At 38.9% G+C, this 18,666-nt stretch overlaps 1 non-coding gene across 1 annotated transcript; it reads left to right on the forward strand.

Annotated features, from left to right (window-relative positions):
• The first annotated feature begins 7,087 nt into the window (after positions 1-7,087).
• Positions 7,088-7,160, forward strand: TRNAG-ACC (transfer RNA glycine (anticodon ACC)). The gene has a single exon. It is a non-coding gene; the product is annotated as a tRNA-Gly (tRNA).
• Positions 7,161-18,666: the final 11,506 nt, after the last annotated feature.

The raw sequence follows: 18,666 nt of genomic DNA on the forward strand, positions 1-18,666 counted from the left end.
ACCCATGGGGAGCTCCCTCCAGCAGCAAACCAACAGTGGCATCTGCAGACCGCAGACCTCCCTCTGCGGCTCCTACTTGGCCTCTGTCTTGGCCATCATGTTGCTAGTGCAAATATTTTCTGAGCCGCAGGCCCAGAGACCGACCTTTCCCATATCACAGGATGTCTTCATCAAAGCGATGGGACCGGAGATCTGGATGTTTGAAACTGATGGAAATGAGAAAGGAGGGGGTGTTGACTTGCTTGCTTTTTGTCAGGTCCTCTGTTTTGTTTTATTTGGTTTCGTAAGAGAAACACTTCTACTTACCCTAATGATGCTCGGCCTCTTTGCATGACCTTTCCTGATCACTCTTGGCAGTGGTCCTCTCACCTGCAGAAGCACTGGTTAGTGGAGAGCCACAGTGTGCAGCCTGGGACCATTAGCACCAGAATTACTGGAGCTATGGGAGGCTTGTTAAACACACAGATTCGTGAGGTCCACTCCAGACTTACAGATACAGAACTTCTGTAAGTGGGACTCAAAGAGGTTAAATTTTCAACCAGCACCCTGAGAGGTTCTGAAATACAAAATAAAGCTTGAGAACCATTGGTTTTAAACTCAATATTCTTACCTTTGTGAAATTTCAGCACTTGGGTTTATATTATCTTTCTTTATTTTCTCTTTGGAGAAAGATGTTCCATGCATGAGCCAATACGTAGATAAGTTTCTTGAAGGCTTGCATCCCCCATTGCAACCAGCTCAACACCAACCCACAGAAGATGCTTGATATAAACTGTCCTGGATTGACTGTGTAGCAGCTCAAAAAAAAAAAAAAACACACACACAGCTAGTGCCAATTTCCATTTGATGGCCTAGTGCTTGGAAAGTGCTGGGCAGAGGCCAGGTCAAGGGACTAGCACACTCTAATGATGCCAAGAACAAAGTTTTCTTTTGAAAGGAGATTTTTAAAAAAAAAAACAGATTGAGGACAGCAGGTATATTGGACCTGGGGCTGCAGCCAAGGTCTGGCTTAGCCTTATTTTAGCCAAAATGGGTGAATGACTTCTCATAATTTCTGATACATTTAAAAAAATGGATTGTAATTAGGGTCTCTTTTTCTTTCTTCGTTTTCTATGGCTGCCTTTGAATTCAAATCGCCCCGAATAAAAATAGCTTCAGTCACCCTGAGATGGAAAATGAAATCTATTTGCTCAGCATATTTTCTGGGAATTAGTTACTGACCATGATAAGTTGCAGTTCACGGTCAAGGCACAATTCTAGCTCTGGCTTTGTCAGCAGGATCGATACGCGTTGAGCAGCAAAGACAGCAGCAGAGAACTGTGCTGAGCAGCTGTTGTGAACTGCTGCCTGCTTTATTAACCTGATTTGGCTCTGGGATTGCCCAGGGTGGAAGAGAAAAAGCCTGGTTTTACCTGAGTCTGCCCCTAATTTTTGCATATCGCCTTTCCCTACCAGCTGTTAGCTCTCAGCTGGGCCCCTCAGAGGTTGAGCCCTGACCTCTCTGAAGAGTGTTTAATCTCTCTGAGCCTCTGTTTCTGCAGATGGAGTCCATCTCGGAAGATTTCCATACAGTTTTTTTGAGTGTGGCTGTTTTCACTTGGTATAATACATCTGAGATCATCTGTGTTGTCTGTATCGGCAGTTCATTCCTTTTTACTGCTAAGTAGTAAGTAGTCCATTGGTAAGGAAGTAATAATGTTTGTTTTTCCATTTACCTGTTGAAGATATTTGGGTTGTTTCCAGATTTTGTTGGTAAATATTGGCCATAAATATTTGCGTATCAATATTTTTGTGTGTAAATTTCACTTACATTGAAGAGAGGGATTCTTGAGCATTTCTGAGGATGATTTCTTTGGAGGGGTTCTGTGTTGAGTGCTTTTCCCATTCACCAAAGTCAAAGAGAGAGGCTTCAGAAGGGCCACTTGGAGAGCTTGATACTTGCCTGTGCAGTCCGGGGAGTACAATGGACTGGTGTTGGTGTGAGTGGTTCACTAATACATGAGTGAGAAAGGCTGTGAGAAGGTTCCTTGGTTTCTTGGACCACCACTACCCTTTTTCTGTTCAAAGTAAGTTCTCCTCTTCAAATGGAAAGTGTGACCTCTCAGGGCTGTCAGGGCTCCTTCTCATTCTATCTTAGGTATAATGTGTTCACTTCATTGTCGCTCAGAATCTTGCTAAACTCCCAAGTGTCTTGGGTCACCCGGGATTCCCTGCTCATGGGGCATTGAGATATTATATGCAAATGGCAAGAAAGGGTGGGCATGCATTCTGTGGGTATCTCCTGGGTTCATGAGCGTGCTTCCTGCTCCCAGTGGATGCAAGAAATTGCATATTTCCAACTGCGGAGATTGTGGGTGCTGATATGCAACCAAGTGGCTTTGGTGGCTGTTGTATCTTTGAAGAAATGAATCAAGTGTGGAGCTACACTCAACCTGCGCACACAATCCTTTTATCTTCCATTTTTCTTTTACAATTTTTATAATAGACTTGACTTGTGCTGAGAAGATGTGGGATAGAGCATCCTCTTGGTCTCTTGGAACAAAAAGATTTTTCTGAGACCTACTATGGAAAGCCCAAGGCTTGGGTTCAAATATTGCTCACACGTAGTCTTGGGCAAGTCAATTCTATCTGAGTCTCAGTTTCTCCCTCTTAATATGGGGATTCAATAATCCTTATGCACAGGGGGATTGTGAGCATTCACACAAGGCACGTGAATCTGGCACAGAAGAAACACAGTGTGCCAAGTCCTGGAGACGTCTACATGGTGCACAGCTTGCATCCGCTCCTTCTCCTTTCCCTCGCTGGGCCCTCCTCTCCACTGCGCCCTGCAGACCTGATCCCTCAGTGCACCCGCTCCACAGAGAAGGGGCTTTGCAGATGTTATCTTCTTGGAAGGGCTGGAGGTGGGTGTGTGTGAGTCTGGATGTGGCAGCATGCAATGCACTTCATCAACAATTAAGAAAACCTTTATGTGGATCAAAGAAGTGTCGATGGACATTATTTGGTGAGTTGAAGACCCTTTCCCTACCCCACGCCCTCTTTGACACTGCCATTGCCGCTACCTCTGCGAAACAATGTGCTAGGGACTCAGGAGACCTGCTTCAGCTCTATCTCTGCAATTGTTGTGTCATGTCTTTGAGCAAGTCCTAATGCCTCTTTGAACTTCAGTTTCCTTACCTGTACACATTTGGATAAAATGTGCTTATTCTACCTACTTCCCTGGAAATTCGGAAGCTCTAACAAGCTGTATCAACATAAAATATTATTATGCATTATCTCACACTTTGTGTGATTTCAGTTTATAGTTTCATCTAAATGAATGACAAATCCCTCCCCCATCTTTTAAAAGTGGACGAGAGAAAATAAATCCAAAGGAGTGAATTTCTAACTGTGAAATTTCTAGTGCTTCGGCCCTAGGATATTCTAGCTATTTGAGAGTAGGGAGAACTTCTTGGTATCCCTAAAACAAGTGTGATTTAGGCAGTTGAGTATTTTGCTTACATCTCAGGCTGCCTCTGAATCACACTCCTGGAGGCTCACTTCAGGCTTGTGGGTGGCTTAGAAATTTGTTTTAGAAACAAGGTTTATGTGTGGACTGCACTTCCTCTGTGGTTCTCTCATTGTCTATTTCTGACAATATTTGCATGGAACCAGATATTTGATTTCAAGAACATCTGTTCTTACAATTCGTTTTCCACCTGAATCAAGGCTCTTCCGCCTGGGCTGAAAGAGCTGCTCAGCTCAGCAAGATTCAGGATGTGGGCAGCAGGGAGGGGGGAGGCTCGTGGGGAGGCTTATGAATACAAACAAGTAGCCTCAGAGGAAGATGTGATGAGTATGGAAGCCTCGGGGAATTAGTGTCATTGAGCCCTATTTTTCCAAGTGGGCACATACTCTTTAAAACACCAGGACTTAAAATGATTTTGCCATTTTGGTTAGAAATCTTTCTCAAATGTGGCACTCTCCCTTACCCTCCCCCAACCCCCACCAAATTAGAACACAAATTAGAATGAATTCATTGAGATCTTATTGCCCGACAGGTTTTGTTTTTTGGCCTCTAAACAGAAAGCACGGAGGCTGATTCCTAGACATTAATGCTTGCACTGTTTGTGATGCTTTTGGGGTTTATTAAGGTCAAAGAGCTTTATTCTTGTACTCAATGGCCCCAGGCTCAAGGTCATGAAGGAGTGGCTGAAAAAGAAGGGCTGTGGCTGAGCTAGGGGGTTCAGCACACACTGACATCAGGGGTACTTGATATGACCTGGGCTCCCGTGGCCTGGTCTAAAATCCTCCAAGAGACAGGAAATTACTGAAAGGTCTTAAACAGGCATGAGTGATTAGATTCATATCTCGACAGGTCTCTCAGACTTCAGGTGAAGAACGAAGGGGAGGGGTGCAGAGGAAGCTCCCGAGTGCAGTGGTCCAGGTGGGAGGATGTGCGAACTCCCTTGTGATCTTGCATCTGCCCCCGCTGGCTTTCTCGCTCCTGACCGTGGCCCATGTCCTGCCTGGCTGGGTTTTGCTCAGATCTTTAAGTCAGATGTGTTCCTCCTCTAATTTCCTCTAGAAACTCTCTTCTACCTTTATTAAGCTCTCTCCCTCATTGTGCCTTGAGTCAGGGTCAGTAGACAATCTTGCATCCTTGGTGGTTTATCATTTCCTTGAGGTCTGGGCATGATCTCACTCACCTTTGTGTTTCCCGTAGAAGCCAGATATGTAGAGGTATCATTACGCGTTGTTTTAGCAATGTGAAGTGGCATTTGAAAATACAGGAGGCAAGAGGTAAATTTGTTGTTGAATAAATGAATGGATGGATGGTAAATGATTGGGTGGAGTTAGTGACAGAATTTTTGTGAGTTGGTTTTTGATAAAGAAGACATGACCACTGAGAAACCCATTGTAACCTGTTTCTCCAACATGTCTTTACTATAGCCGGATAGTCATGGAATTGCTAGGCAGGCACCCTGGATCAAGGCATTTCTAGATACATGTTGTTTGCAAACAGATGCAGGAATCAGCAATTTGAAACAATATCCATTGGTTCTGAGACTTTTTAAAAGGGAATAATTAATTGATTTTTTTTCTTGTATATATATTTTTATTGAAGTACAGTCAGTTTACAACGTTGTATCAGTTTCTGGTGTACATCATAATGCTTCAGTCATACATGAACATACATATATTCATTTTCATATTCTTTTTCACTACAGATTATCACAAGATATTGAATATAATTCCCTGTGCTATACAGTATGAACTTGTTGTTTATCTATTGTCTATATATTAGTCAGTATCTGCAAATATCAAACTCCCAATTTATCCCTTCCCAACCCCTTCGCCCACTGGTAACCATAAGTTTGTTTTCTATGTCTGTGAGTCTGTCTCTGTTTTGTAAATAAGTTCATTTGTCCTTTCTTTTAGATTCCACATAGAAGTGACATCATATGGTATTTTTCTTTCTCTTTCTGGGTTACTTCACTTAAAATGACGTCTCCAGGTCCATCCATGTTACAGCAAATGACATTATTTTATTATTTTTTATGGCTGAGTAGTATTCCATTGTATAAATATACCACAACTTCTTTATCCAGCCATCTGCTGATGGACATTTAGGTTGTTTCCACATCTTGGCTATTGTAAATAGGGCTGCTATGGACATTGAGGTGTATGTATTGTTTTGAATTAAATATAATTCTGGATATAATTAATTGATTTTTGGTAAATTTGTGGAGTTATGCAAACTCCACCACAATGCAATTCTAGAACTTTTCCATCACCCTTTATCCATTTGTTCCTACCTCCAGCCCTAGGCAACCACAATTCTAACTTCTCTTTGTGGATTTGCCTTTTTTGGCCATTTGTATAAGTGGAACCAAGCAATATGTGGTCTTTTGTGTCTAGCTTCTTACATTTAGTATGTTTTTGAGGTTCATACATGGTATAGCATGTGTCAGCGTTCATTTCTCTTCATTGCTGTAAAATATGCCATTGTGTTAATATACTGCATTTTCTTTCACCATTTGGTGGACATTTGATTTGTTTCCAGTCTTTGGCTATTCTGAATTATGCTGCTATGAATAGTTGTCTGAAAAGTCTTTGTGTGGACAGATGTTTTTATTTTTTTTGGGTAGTTACCATACCTCTGTTTTTTATTATTTTGTTTTATTTTTGTTTCTTTTCCCTTTAGCAGCTTTTTTTTCCCCATTTAGTAGTTTCAGAAAATATATACGTTCAGTTCCAGTTTGAGCTGGTTCACTGGTTTTAAAAACCTTTCAATTCAATTAGAAAGTTAATATTTGGATTCACCGTGGGATTTAGCAAATGAGTACATTCATTCTACTTTCTGGTTCATGTTCCACTTTAGTTCCTGTCCCTGTTGGCAACTTAAAAAGTCTGCAGCCGATTCTGTGCTGGGAATGAAGACAGATTAGTGCACAAGGAGAAAACTCATCTCTTTATTAAACTGAAGCATTGAAGTGAAATTGCCATCTCTCCTTCATTCTCCAACCCACATCCGCACATCTATCCTTGGGTATGGGGTTTTTTTTCATTTCATAAAACCTCCCACAGTCATCTCTGTTAGAAGGTTGTGGATTACGGCCCTAGAGGCCAGTAGGGGCAGGCTCTCAGCGTGTGTGAGACAGCGATTCAAGCGTCCAGAGCATAATACTGTCTGGCTCTAAGGGCAGGGGTGTCTCTTACAGGAGGTCAGTTGTACCTCTGGGAAACAATTGCTGGCAAGATCAGGACTGGTCCTTTCTTCTCTTTGACCTGCTGCCCTTCAGTCATTGATCTTATTTTAATGCAAGCTCCAGCATTTCAAGGTAATTTCCTATACTAGTAAAAATTTATTTATAGGTAAAGGAGAAATGATTGTAAAACTCTCACCTATGTCTGGTAGCTTTTAGTTTTTAACCACAGAGGTATCTGTTATATATGACCCAACTTTTTAAATAATTGCAGTCCTTTGGGGGTTCCAGGGTAACTTAAGATGGAGAGTTGGCAAATGTAAGAAATTATATTTGTATTAACTGAGGGCCCACTGGTAAACTGGTTCATCATGTGACATTGAAAGTCACTCTCAGGGGGAGGGTATAGCTCAGTGGTAGAGTGTATGCCTACCATGCATGAGGTCCTGGGTTCAATCCCCAGTACCTCCATTAAAAAAATAAATAAATAAACCAATTTACTACCCCCTCCAAATAAATAAATTATTAAAAAAAAAAAAAAGAAAGAAAGAAAGTCACTCTCTCAGCTGAACATCCCCATTGTTCTCCTAAATTTCTACCCGCTCCTGGCATATCCCCATAGTGCAGCATGAGAGGGAAAGATTAGAAGGAGCGTTATTTAGAGAGATGGATTCTTGTGCTTGCTGCAGTGAATGACCTGGTCCTCTGCTTGCTGCAGTGAATGACCTGGTCCTCTCCAGGAAGTCGTTATCCGGGAAGGGGCAAGAGAGAACCATATGGGAGCTTGAAATAACCTGTGTTTTGATCTGGGTGTGGTAACAAATGTATACATACTTCTAAGTATGTACAGATACACTGAGTTGGCCTCTCAAGATTAGTGTAATCTGTTATACTTGTGTTATACTTCAATAAAAAAGTAAAATAGTAATAGTGGTAATGAGAAGGAATCAGGATCCAGTTTCTTCCCATCTTTCAGCTTTGTGTTTCGCTGTTTCAATTTTGGGCAGACATCGTGGTGGGTAATATCAACCAAGGGGATGAGAGCTGGTTCTTGGGAGAGGAAGGCAAAACACCTTTAGCTATTACAAGTGTCTGTGTCCTGCCAAAGGGCCACAGTATATAAAAGGATATGTAATATACTTGTGATATTAAAATTTAATGGGGGAGGCGTTTTAGGGGAAAGATGTCTAAAATGTCACAGGAGTTGGGAGGGCAATGAAGGAAAGAGACTAGGGAACATTGCACTAATCTGATCATATAACTGCTGGTTTATTTTGCCTGTGCTTGAACTTCATAAAACACAATCATGTAGTATGTGGCTGGAGTTTTATTCCATTGGTCCATTTGTCTAACTTTGTGGTAATAACACGTTAATAAAATAGCATATTTAAAAAGTCTTGCAATTAGATAGTGTAAGTCTTCCAAATTTCTTCTTCAAAATTATTTAGGGTATTTTAGACTTCATGCATTTTAATATAAAATTTATAACAATCTTGTCAATATCTGTAAAAACATGAGGTTTTGGTTGGAATTAAATCTATAGGTGTATTTGGGAAGAATGGACATCTCAACAATATTGATTCTTATAGTTCATGAAAATAGTATATTTTCTCTTTTCACTGAGGTCTTTAATTTCTCTTGGCAGTGTTTTGTTGCTTTTAGTGTAGAAGATTGTGCACATTTATTCATTCTTAGATATTTGGTATTTGAAAATGCTACCGTGAATGATACATATTTTGAAGATTTCATTTCCCAAATTTTTCTTGTTAAGGTATACTAATTGATACTGGTAAATGGACTTCAGTCATGCAACGTTGCTAAATTTACATATTAAGTCTAACGATGTGTTTGTAGATTCTGTGGGCACTTTGACATACCCGATCATGTCATGGGCACAAAGTGGTATTCATACTCCTTTATTTCCAACTTTGTAGCTTTTATGTTTTTGTTGCATTACTGCTCTAGCTAGGATTTCTAGTACAATTCCGAATACACGGGGTGACAGAGTATATCCTTATCTTGCTTCTGACATCACAGGGGAATTTTTTCAATATTTCATCTTTAAATATGATATTAGGTGAAGTATTTAAACTTTAATTGAGATATATTTTGCAAATAATAAACTGCATCCATTTAAAGTATACAATTCAATGGGTTAAACCATCGTGAAACCACCTCTGTAATCAAGATAATGACCATTTCCAACACCTCCAAAAACTTACTGGTAGGCAGAATTCTAAGAACGATCCTCAGTGGAGGTCATCCTTGTAAAATCTCCTCCACTTTGAATGTGGATGGAACCTGTGAATGTTATGAGATGGCATTCCCATGGTTATATATGTTACATGGCAAAAGGAAGACTATTCAGCTTGGCCCAACTTCATCACACAAGCCCTTTATAAGAGGAGCATTTTCTCTGTCTGGAAGCAGCAGAGAGATTAAATCAGAGAGATTTAAAGTTTGAGAAGGACTTGACCTGCTTTTGCTAGTTTGAAGATGGAAGAGCCACATGAGAAAGAACTCAGACGGTCTCATGAAGCTTAGAGTGACCTCTAACTAACAGCCAGCAAGGCATCATCAGGGACCTCAGTCCTACAAACACAAGGACATTCCAACAACCTGAATGAGCTTGGAAGCGGACTCTTCTGCAGGGCTTCCTAAGAAAAATCCAGCTCAGCCTTGATTTCCGCTTTAGGAAACCCTCAGCAGAGAGCCCAGTAGAGCTCCCTTGGACTTCTGCCCTAAAGAACTGTGAGATGTTAAAGGTCATTGTTTTAAGCTGCTGTGTTTGTGGTAAATTTTTAGGTAGCAATAAAAAACTAAAACACATTTTGATACCTGGAAGTGGGTGCTGCCTTAACAAATAACCTAAAATGTGGGTGTGGGTTTGGAATTAGGCAGATGTTGGAAGAATTTTAAGGAGGTTAATAGAGAAATTCTGGATTACCTCGAAAAGACCTTTAGTAGAAACACTGCATAGTAACAGATTTTGAGAATGAAACATGTTATTGGGAACTAGAGGAAGGGATGTCCTGCTGTGTAGTGGCAGAAAGCTTTGCAGAATTGTCTCCCACCCTTACATGGACAATGAAACTTACCAAGTGACGAACTTGGACATTTAGCTGAGAAGACTTTGCAGCAAAATGTTGAAGGGACAGCCTAGTTTTTTCTTGCTGCTTCTAGAAAAATGTGAGGAGAGAGATAAATTGAGTGAAGAACTGTTCAACAAAAGGGAACAAAGACTTGATAATTGGGAAATTGTCAGCATATCCAGGTGGCAAAAGGTGATACAATGTAAAAATGCCTGCTGAACGTGTGACATAGAAAAAAGGCTGAGGGTGTAGTTATACAACGTTTACTGAAATTTCAGAAAGATCAAAAGATCAGAGTATTCAGCTACACAAAACGATCAGAGTATTTCGCCCTTCCAAGAGGTTATACATCTTCTAAATCAAACCAGAAGACTTCTAGGACACTTAAGAGCACCGTTCCTCAGCCATCTCAGGAGAAGCCAAAGAGGGAAGAAATTCTACCTCTGAATGGCAGCTTTAGCTATAAAGTTATGAAACTATGGCGTTTCATCCTGCTTGCGAACCTGTGAGTGTGATGAGATATCACACCTGAGAATGCATTATATGAAACAATTTACCTTGAAATAAGGAGACTGTCAGTGAGCTGAATTCAATCACATGATCCCTTAAAGGGAGAGGTTTCTCTGGCTAGTGATAGAAGAGAATGTTGGGAAGAGAAGTCAGAAAGATTCAAAGACTGAGAACTTGATGTTCTTGACAGCTTTGAAGATGGAGGGGGGCATGTGAGAAGAAAGGATGAAAGTCTTCAGGATATGAGTGGTATCTACCTACCAGCCAGCAAGAAAATGGGGACCTCATTCCTACAGCCACAAAGAACTGGATTCTTCCAACAACCTGAATACTCTTGGAGGCACATACTGCCCTCTGCCTGCTACACACATCCCTGACCTCCAGGTAAGAGTCCATCTGACTGATACCTTGGTTTTGGTCCTGTGAGATCCGAAGAAAACAACCCAGTTAAATCCACCTGAACTAATAATCTTCCAAACTGTGAGGTAAAATTTTTGCTGCTAATATTGTGGTATTTGTTACATAGCAAAAGAAAACTAATATGTTAGTCTTTTGAATTTTAGCCATCCAATTGGTATGCAGTGGTATCACTTTTTGATTTTATTTTTAATTTCCCTGATGATTAATGATGTCAAACATCTTTTCTTATGCTTATCCTCTATCTGTATATCTTTTTTGGTGACATATCTGGTCATATCTTTTGTTCATTTTTTAATTGGATAATTTTTTTTTATTATCCAGTTGTAAGAGTTCTTTATGTATTCTGGATATAGGTCTTCTGTAAGATATATGTGTTGTGAATATTCTCTGTGGCTTACCATTCTGCCTTCTTAATGTTATTTTTTCAAATTGCAAAATTTTATAAATTTTGATAAAGTTCAATTTATCGATTATGTTTTTTAAGGTTCAAGGGTTTTGTGCCTTATTTAGAAATATTTTCCTGACCCCAAGTTTGCAAATATTTTCTCTTTTGTTTTCTTCTAGGTGTTTTATAATTTACTTTTTCTGTGTATGATGTCATGTGAGGGACAATATTTACTTTTTTCCTATTTAGACATCTAGTTGTTCCAGTACCATTTGTTAAAAGGTTTTTCTTTTGTCAATTGAATTTCCTTGGTCTCTTTGAGGAAAGTCAATTGACCATATACATGTGGGTCTATTTCTAGACTCTTCTGGGTTCTCTTTATGTATACATATACACATTTATATTTTAATTTGCAAATACCACATTGTCTTGATTACTGTAATGTTGCAAAAAGTCTTAAAATTAGTTAGTGTAAGTCCTCCAATTTTGTTCTTTAAAAACATTGCTTTGGTTATTTTAGGACATCATCTTACCAATTTCTACAAGAAAACCTATTAGAATATTGATTGAGATTGCATTGAATCTATAGGTCAATTTAAGGATACTTGACATCTTTATCTTATTGAATCATTCAACTCATGAATACAGTATTTTATCTCTCCGTTTATTTACATCTCTGATTTCTCTCTGAATTTTTTCTGTTTTAGTTTTCAATGTGTAGCTCTTGTACAGTGTTTGTTGAATGTATTTTGTATTTTTAAAGGTCTATTGTTTATGGAATAACTTCTCTTAATTTCATTTAATGATAATTCATTGCTACATATAGAAAGATTAGGAAGTTTTATACATTAAAACTGATATTGCTAAGCTCACTTATTAGTCCTAGTAACTTTTTTGAAAATTCCTTAGAATTTCTAAATATAATCCTGCAATCTGCACATAAAGACAATTTTACTTCTTCCTTTTCAATCTATACCTTTAAACTCTTTTTCTGGCCTCTTACTTGCTATGATCACCATGCCATTGTTGAAAGAAAGTATAAGAGTAGACATCTTGACGTTTTCTTGATCTTAGGCAAAATACTTTAGCCTTTCCTCATTAACTACAAGTATTTTTGTTTGCTTGCTTTTTCTTGTTTTGTTCTTGTTTTTGGTAGATGCTGATTATTTATTTGGAAAATTCCTTTCAATTCTTAGTTGACTGAGAGTTTTGTAAGGAATGGCTGTTGAATTTTATCAAATACTTTTGCTTCATTGGTTGAGATCACCTATTTTTTGATCTGTTGATAGTGTTGAATTCCATCAATTGATTTTGAATATTAAATCAGTATTGCATTCATGAGATAAATTCCACCTAGTCATGATATATTCCCCTATTAATATATTGCTGGATTCAAATTGCTAAAATTCTGTTGAGGATTTTTGCACCTATGTTTATGAGGAATGTTGGTCTCTGATTTTTATTTCCTTGTAATATCTTTATCTGGTTTGATGTTAGGTTATGCTAGCCTCATGAAATAAGGTAAAAGTGTTTCCTCCTCTTCTATTTTATGGAAGAATTTTTATCAAGTTGATTTTATTTCTTCTTTAGATGTTTGGTAGAATTCTCCATAATGCCTACTGGGATTGGTGTTTTCTTTGTTAGAAAGTTTTAAACTACACATTCCACTTCTTTAAAAGATATAGACTATTTATGCCTTTTGTTTCTTCTTGAGTGAGTTTGCTAGTTTCTATCTTCTCTCTTTCTCCCCTGATAAGTTTAGCTAAATATTTATCAATTTTATTGATTTTTTTGGTTTCATCTTCTTTATGTTTTATTTTCAATTTTATTCACTCTCTACCTTTATCTTTATTATTTTTCTTCTTATTATTTATTAGACTTTAATGTATTCTTCTTTTTCTGGTTTCCAAGGTGGAAGCTTAGATTGCTAACTCGAGACATCTCTTATTCTTTTTTAAACATAGCATTTAATGCTGTAAGTTTATCTTTAAGTACTGAGTTGTAGTCTGTAAGTTTTGATATATTATGTTTTCACTTTCACTCAATTAAAAATGTTTCCTAATTTTCCTTGTGATTTCTTTTTTGACCCATAAGTTAAATAGAAGCGTGTTGTTTAATTGTCAACAATTTGGGGATTTTCCCCATATCTTTTTGTTATTGATTTCTAGTTTAATTTTTTTATGGTTCGTGAGCATAGAAAACATTTTGTATGATTCACTTTACCTCATATGCTTTTTTAAGGCCACGTTACTATCTCTCTTGATGGATGTTTCTTGTACACTTGAAAATGAAGTGCATTCTGCTGCAGCTGGATGGAATAGTCTATAATTGTTAATTAGGTCAAACTGGTTGGTAGTGTTGTTCAAATCTTCTATATGCTTACTGACTTTTTGTTTTCTTGGCGGATCAGTTCCCAAGAGAGGAGTGTTAAAATCTCTAAGAATAGTTGTGGATTTATCTATTTCTCTTTTTACTTCTATAAATGTTTGCTTCATGTATTTTAAAGTTCTGTTATTAGATACACACACTTTCAGGATTATTATATCTTCTTGATGAGTTGAACTCTTTATCATTATGAGATGGTCTTTATGTCTGATAATATTTTTTTTGTTGTGAAGTTTACTTTTCTGTTATTAAGAAAGCTACTCTGAATGCTTTCCCGCTAAGTGTAACCCAAGAAAATCCCAGATCTATAAACTATATTTTCAAAAACAACTTCATGTGTAAATAATCACTTCTGTGTTGATCCTCAAACAAATCAAAACTAATTCAAAAGGAAAGTTTAAGAACAGGGGAGGATATGCTTGTCTAATAATTTTAGGCACAAACATCAATTCACAATAAGCCTCTGAGTAAATGTGAGAAATAGAGAGGCTTTTGTCAGTAACACAACAAAAAGCTTCTCTGTTTCTCTAATAATGTGAAGAGAGAGCAGCCTGCTGATATATTTCATATTAAATTTTAATTTTGTCTATAATGAGCATCATTTTTTTGAATCAGTCAGCATTCTCTCCATGGCTTATATGATACACAACACTCCAGTGATCTGAGATGTTGCATTCTGCCAGTAAATTGGCCAAGATCCTAAATACATGCATTCCCTGTGATCTGTGGTCCTGAAAACTCAATATCCCACAAAGACCTGGTATATTCCACTGGACAGCGATGAGCTAGGATGAATTAAGCAGTGTGGTTATGGCTCTATTACTGTAGATAACTAGCTATAAGCTTGATTTAGGGATGGCTTTGCTTGTTTCTTCTAATTATTCCCTGCTCTGGTTGGTGAAGCTGGAGCTGACTGGAGTGGGTGTGGGATGGATGGGATCAGGTCTTGGTGAAATAGATGCACTCACTAATGGTGAAAGGGTTATTGGCTACAATGGATGGTCCTGCATTAGACGTCACATAGCCTTACTACCGCTATTTTCCAAGCATCACTGTTTTAAGGACTTGTATTTTTTATCTGTCTGCTAATGACTCAAGCAGTGGGAAAAACTGTAATGGGTTGGTTGGAGCACCTCCTCAGGTTCTCCTAATCTCCTCCATTCTTCAGAACCCACCTCCATTCTCTGGGATACCTCCCCTACTACCTTAGTCTTCACCAACCTCAAATGTTCTCTGACATTACTGGACATTCCATAATTCAGCATCAATTATGCATGACCTTTTGCATTGTAGTTTTGAACACTTGCTCCCACGAACAAAAGCTAATTGATTGTTGAGATCAACTCCTCAACATAAAAGTTTCCATAATTTCAGTTGAATGAATGAATGAATGAGCCAAAATTTGGGATGTTGGATTGGGGAGAATTTTGTGCTGTTACTATATAGGAGAAGCTGTCTGCAATATTTGGTTTCTATACTTCAATATATACCAAGTGAAATTTCTTACACTTTTTGACTGTTTACTGGACTACAAGGACAAGAGTTTAACTCAGAAATATTCCAGAAAGATCAAGGCATTACATTTTTCTACATACCTCTCCTGTATTTGCCACAGGTCAGAATACTTGTAGTTATGATATCTTCTAGTTTTCCTTTTTTTTTTTTTTTTTTACTACCTTTGATTTCTAAGTTAGAGGACACAGTAGCTGCTAATTCAACTACAAGTAAACCTCCTTATTGAGCATAGTATAACACCACCAAGATATTACTAATTCTCAGAATCTGAAAACTTAATACAATGATTACAAAATCTGGCTAAGCATCAAAACTACCTGCAGAACTTTGTGAACAGTTAAATATCCATGATCAGAAATTCTATTCAATAAATTTGAGAGGGAACCTGGAAACAGAATTTTGAAAAGTGCCCAGATAGTTCCATTGATCATCCAAGTTTGGGGATCTCCATTAGCAGGCTGATCCAATGATCACAGCCTAGCCACAGTAAGCTGGGCTGTTGCATCTGCTAGGCACTATGCTACTTTGAAGGAGAGTGGCAGTGTGGAGATGACTCAGTCCCCCCTGTTGGTGGTTGCACAGCTAAGGATGGAGAACTTGCTTATGTTGCAAATTTTACCTCAATGGTTGGTTCTATGAGAGGTCAATGCTGGGCTTCATTTTATGTTCCAAGGCTTTGTGGCTCTTGATGTAAGAGGAAAGGAAGAAAAATTCCAATAAAAATTGCCAATAAAAAAGGCAACTAGGCAAAAAAAAATTTCTAATGATTTTTTTCATGAGTGTATGTAAGAAGATAAGTAATCATTTGCATGTCTCTAGGACAGTTTTTAAAAAAAAACTAGGCATTGGTATTTTTAAAAGGACATTTTTGTAGCCCTTTGTCAATTATCTGTGTGAAATCAGGCTTCAATCCTTAGAAAGGTTAGTGGCCCTCATCTAGGCACTGGTACCTGAGTCAAAGTAGAACTGGAAGTTCTCACTGCATGAGTTGTGCCAAAGTGATTCTTCCTGCCTTGTTTCAACTCCTTCAGCTCCCTCAGTCAGTTGAAGCCTTCCTTCTGAGCTACAGAGAAGTGGCTAATGTGTCATGTCAATCAGATGAAGAGTTTTAGTATCATTCGTATCTGGCTCTTGTGAACTCTGGCAAATAGATGAACATTACCTTCAAGGGCAGGTGTGCAAGGCTGTTATAAGGGGTTTTTCCTTCTGGCGTTGGCATTGTGCTTCCGACAGCATCATAGCGTATGTGGTTCCACTTGGAACTACATTAGTCGGCAGGTGGCTAACTGCCACGTGAAGGCCTCCCTTATCCCAACTGTGTTGTGTACAACATTCTAGTTCCAGAGTTTAGCACAAAGCTTGGTTAGAGTAGCAGCTCAATGCTCTAGACCACTGTTTCCCAACCAGGGATGATTCTGCTCCCCAGAGGACAGGTGGTAATGTTTGGAGACATTTCTGGTTGTCAGAACCAGGGAGAGGAGAGGGAGTGTGCTATTGGCATCTAGTGGGGAGAGGCAGGGATGTGGCTACTAAACATCTTACAATGTCCTTTGCAAACCTGGGTGCTGCACATACCTGTTGGGGTGATGTATTTCCCTCCATTGCCTTTGGTGGATGTTGTTACAAAATGGATGTGCCGGTTTTCACGGTGCAGCTAGGACTATATCAGGGAGTCAGACCTGTCCCAGCAAACTACCAGCCACCTGGAAAAGGCCTGTACAGTGACCACAGTACAGCAGGAACTCAGGGGCAGGGGGGCTGGACTGGTTCTAAGAGTGTTTCTGGGTTGGGATCACATCATGCCAGAGGCATCTGTGTATGTTGGGCAGCCTTTCAGAAATGTGGCTCCTCTTTTAATTTCTTCCTTGGTAAAGTTAACTGGCCTCTGCAAATATCTCAGATTTTTCACTGCTCTGGTTCTTTGAAGATCAAAGGTATAAAAAATTAAGAGAGAAAGAAGGAAAAGAGGCACTTGACAAATTTGGACAAGTGTCAGACCTTGCTCGCATGTACTTTATTGATTTATAAAAATGGCAAATGTCCATTATAAAAGATCCAAGCAATGCAGACAAGTGAAAAAAGGCAACAAAACTGCTCAAATCCCACCACCCAGAAATAACCAGTGAGCATCCTTACCGACGTAGCCTTCTGTGTGGACAGAGGGATGTGAGGAAGAGAGAGACAGAATGCAACAGAAAGAAGGGCAGTGAGATGGATGGATGGGGACAGAGAAGCAAAGGAACTTGCCTTAGGTGACACAGCTGGCTCTGGTCCTGGTCACCATGGGATTCAATCCCATGTTAAAAGCTAATTAAAAAGAAAAAAACGTAAAATCATGAAATCTTATTCAGATGTAAAATAAAATGTTAAAGATTGCGTTTAACTCATCACTAATCTGGGAACTGGTAAGATGTGAGTCAAAGAAAAATCTGAAGAACAAACACATTGATAGATCAGGAAAGTGGGTGGAGGAGGAGCTGGGCTTGTCCCTCTACTGGAAAAAAAAATCTGATTGCCTGTCTATAGAAAAAAATTATTTTGCATTTGCTATCACTTATTCAAAACTTATAGAGTTGTAAAATTGCTCAGAGGCAATGAAAGACTAGAACCAGAAAATCCTGGGAGGGAAGAGCCAAAGAATACATAATTTTCCTCTGGAGACATCCAGTAATCTATTCTGCTGCTTCTGAATTTCCTTATACCCAGATGTTCTTACTTCAGGACCCAGATGTCTTCTGAGATTTCTATTTCTTACTCTTGCCAGAGGGAGTTTTTAAGCCCTGAAGGTACAACTTCAAGAGTCAGAAAGAACTAAAAGATATCTTTGTGCTTTTACATGTTTTCATCCTTTATTTTTTTAAAAAAATCACATGCTTTATTCTAATGAATGAAAAAACATCCCAAAATCTATAAATAAAATATAATAATTTCTTCCCTCCTCCCCCGGCTCCTCCCATATCCCCTGCCCCTGGAGGTCACCAAGACAATTTATTATATATTCATCTATAATTTTCTCATGTTTCACAGGCATACACAAACATTTAAACACGTGAGAATTTAGGTTGTGAGAGTTTACACAAGTGGAAACATACTATCTGTATGACTGCATCTTGCTTTTCTCATTTGAAATGATACATTGAGGCGATCTCAGATACACAGGTATTGATGGCGGTCATTCACGTAAGTAACTGCAGGACATGGCGTGACAGGGATGCCAGCCTCCCAGACTCTGATCCCTGGACCTGAGTGAGGAGGAAATGCAAACAATTGTGCAGTAGGAGAGAAGCTGTCCTCGTAGTAGGCAAGGTGGGGGTTGAGGAAGGAGAACTGGCTTTGTTGTTCGACTTGGGTCAGGACAGAAGCACAGTCAACCGTCCTCGTCCATCTAGAACGCACATGGGCACCCCCCATGTAGGATGCTGTTTCACAATCAGTCAGGGTGTGAGTGGGGAGCATTGCTCAATCATTTTAAAGAAAGTAATTATTTCCTTAGTGATAAAAGCCAAATAATTTTCAAAGAAAATGATATATTTACCTTTGGGAAAAGGACTTTCCCTCCCCCACCTGCTAAGAAATTCTGAAATTCTAACAGAGCCGTCTTAGCACATCAGAGGAGTGCTTGCTACACGTAGCAAATTAAACATTCCTGTTCTCTAGAAGGCCTCACGCC

This window comes from Camelus dromedarius, chromosome 8 (assembly GCF_036321535.1).
Source record: "Camelus dromedarius isolate mCamDro1 chromosome 8, mCamDro1.pat, whole genome shotgun sequence".
Lineage (NCBI taxonomy): Eukaryota > Metazoa > Chordata > Mammalia > Artiodactyla > Camelidae > Camelus > Camelus dromedarius.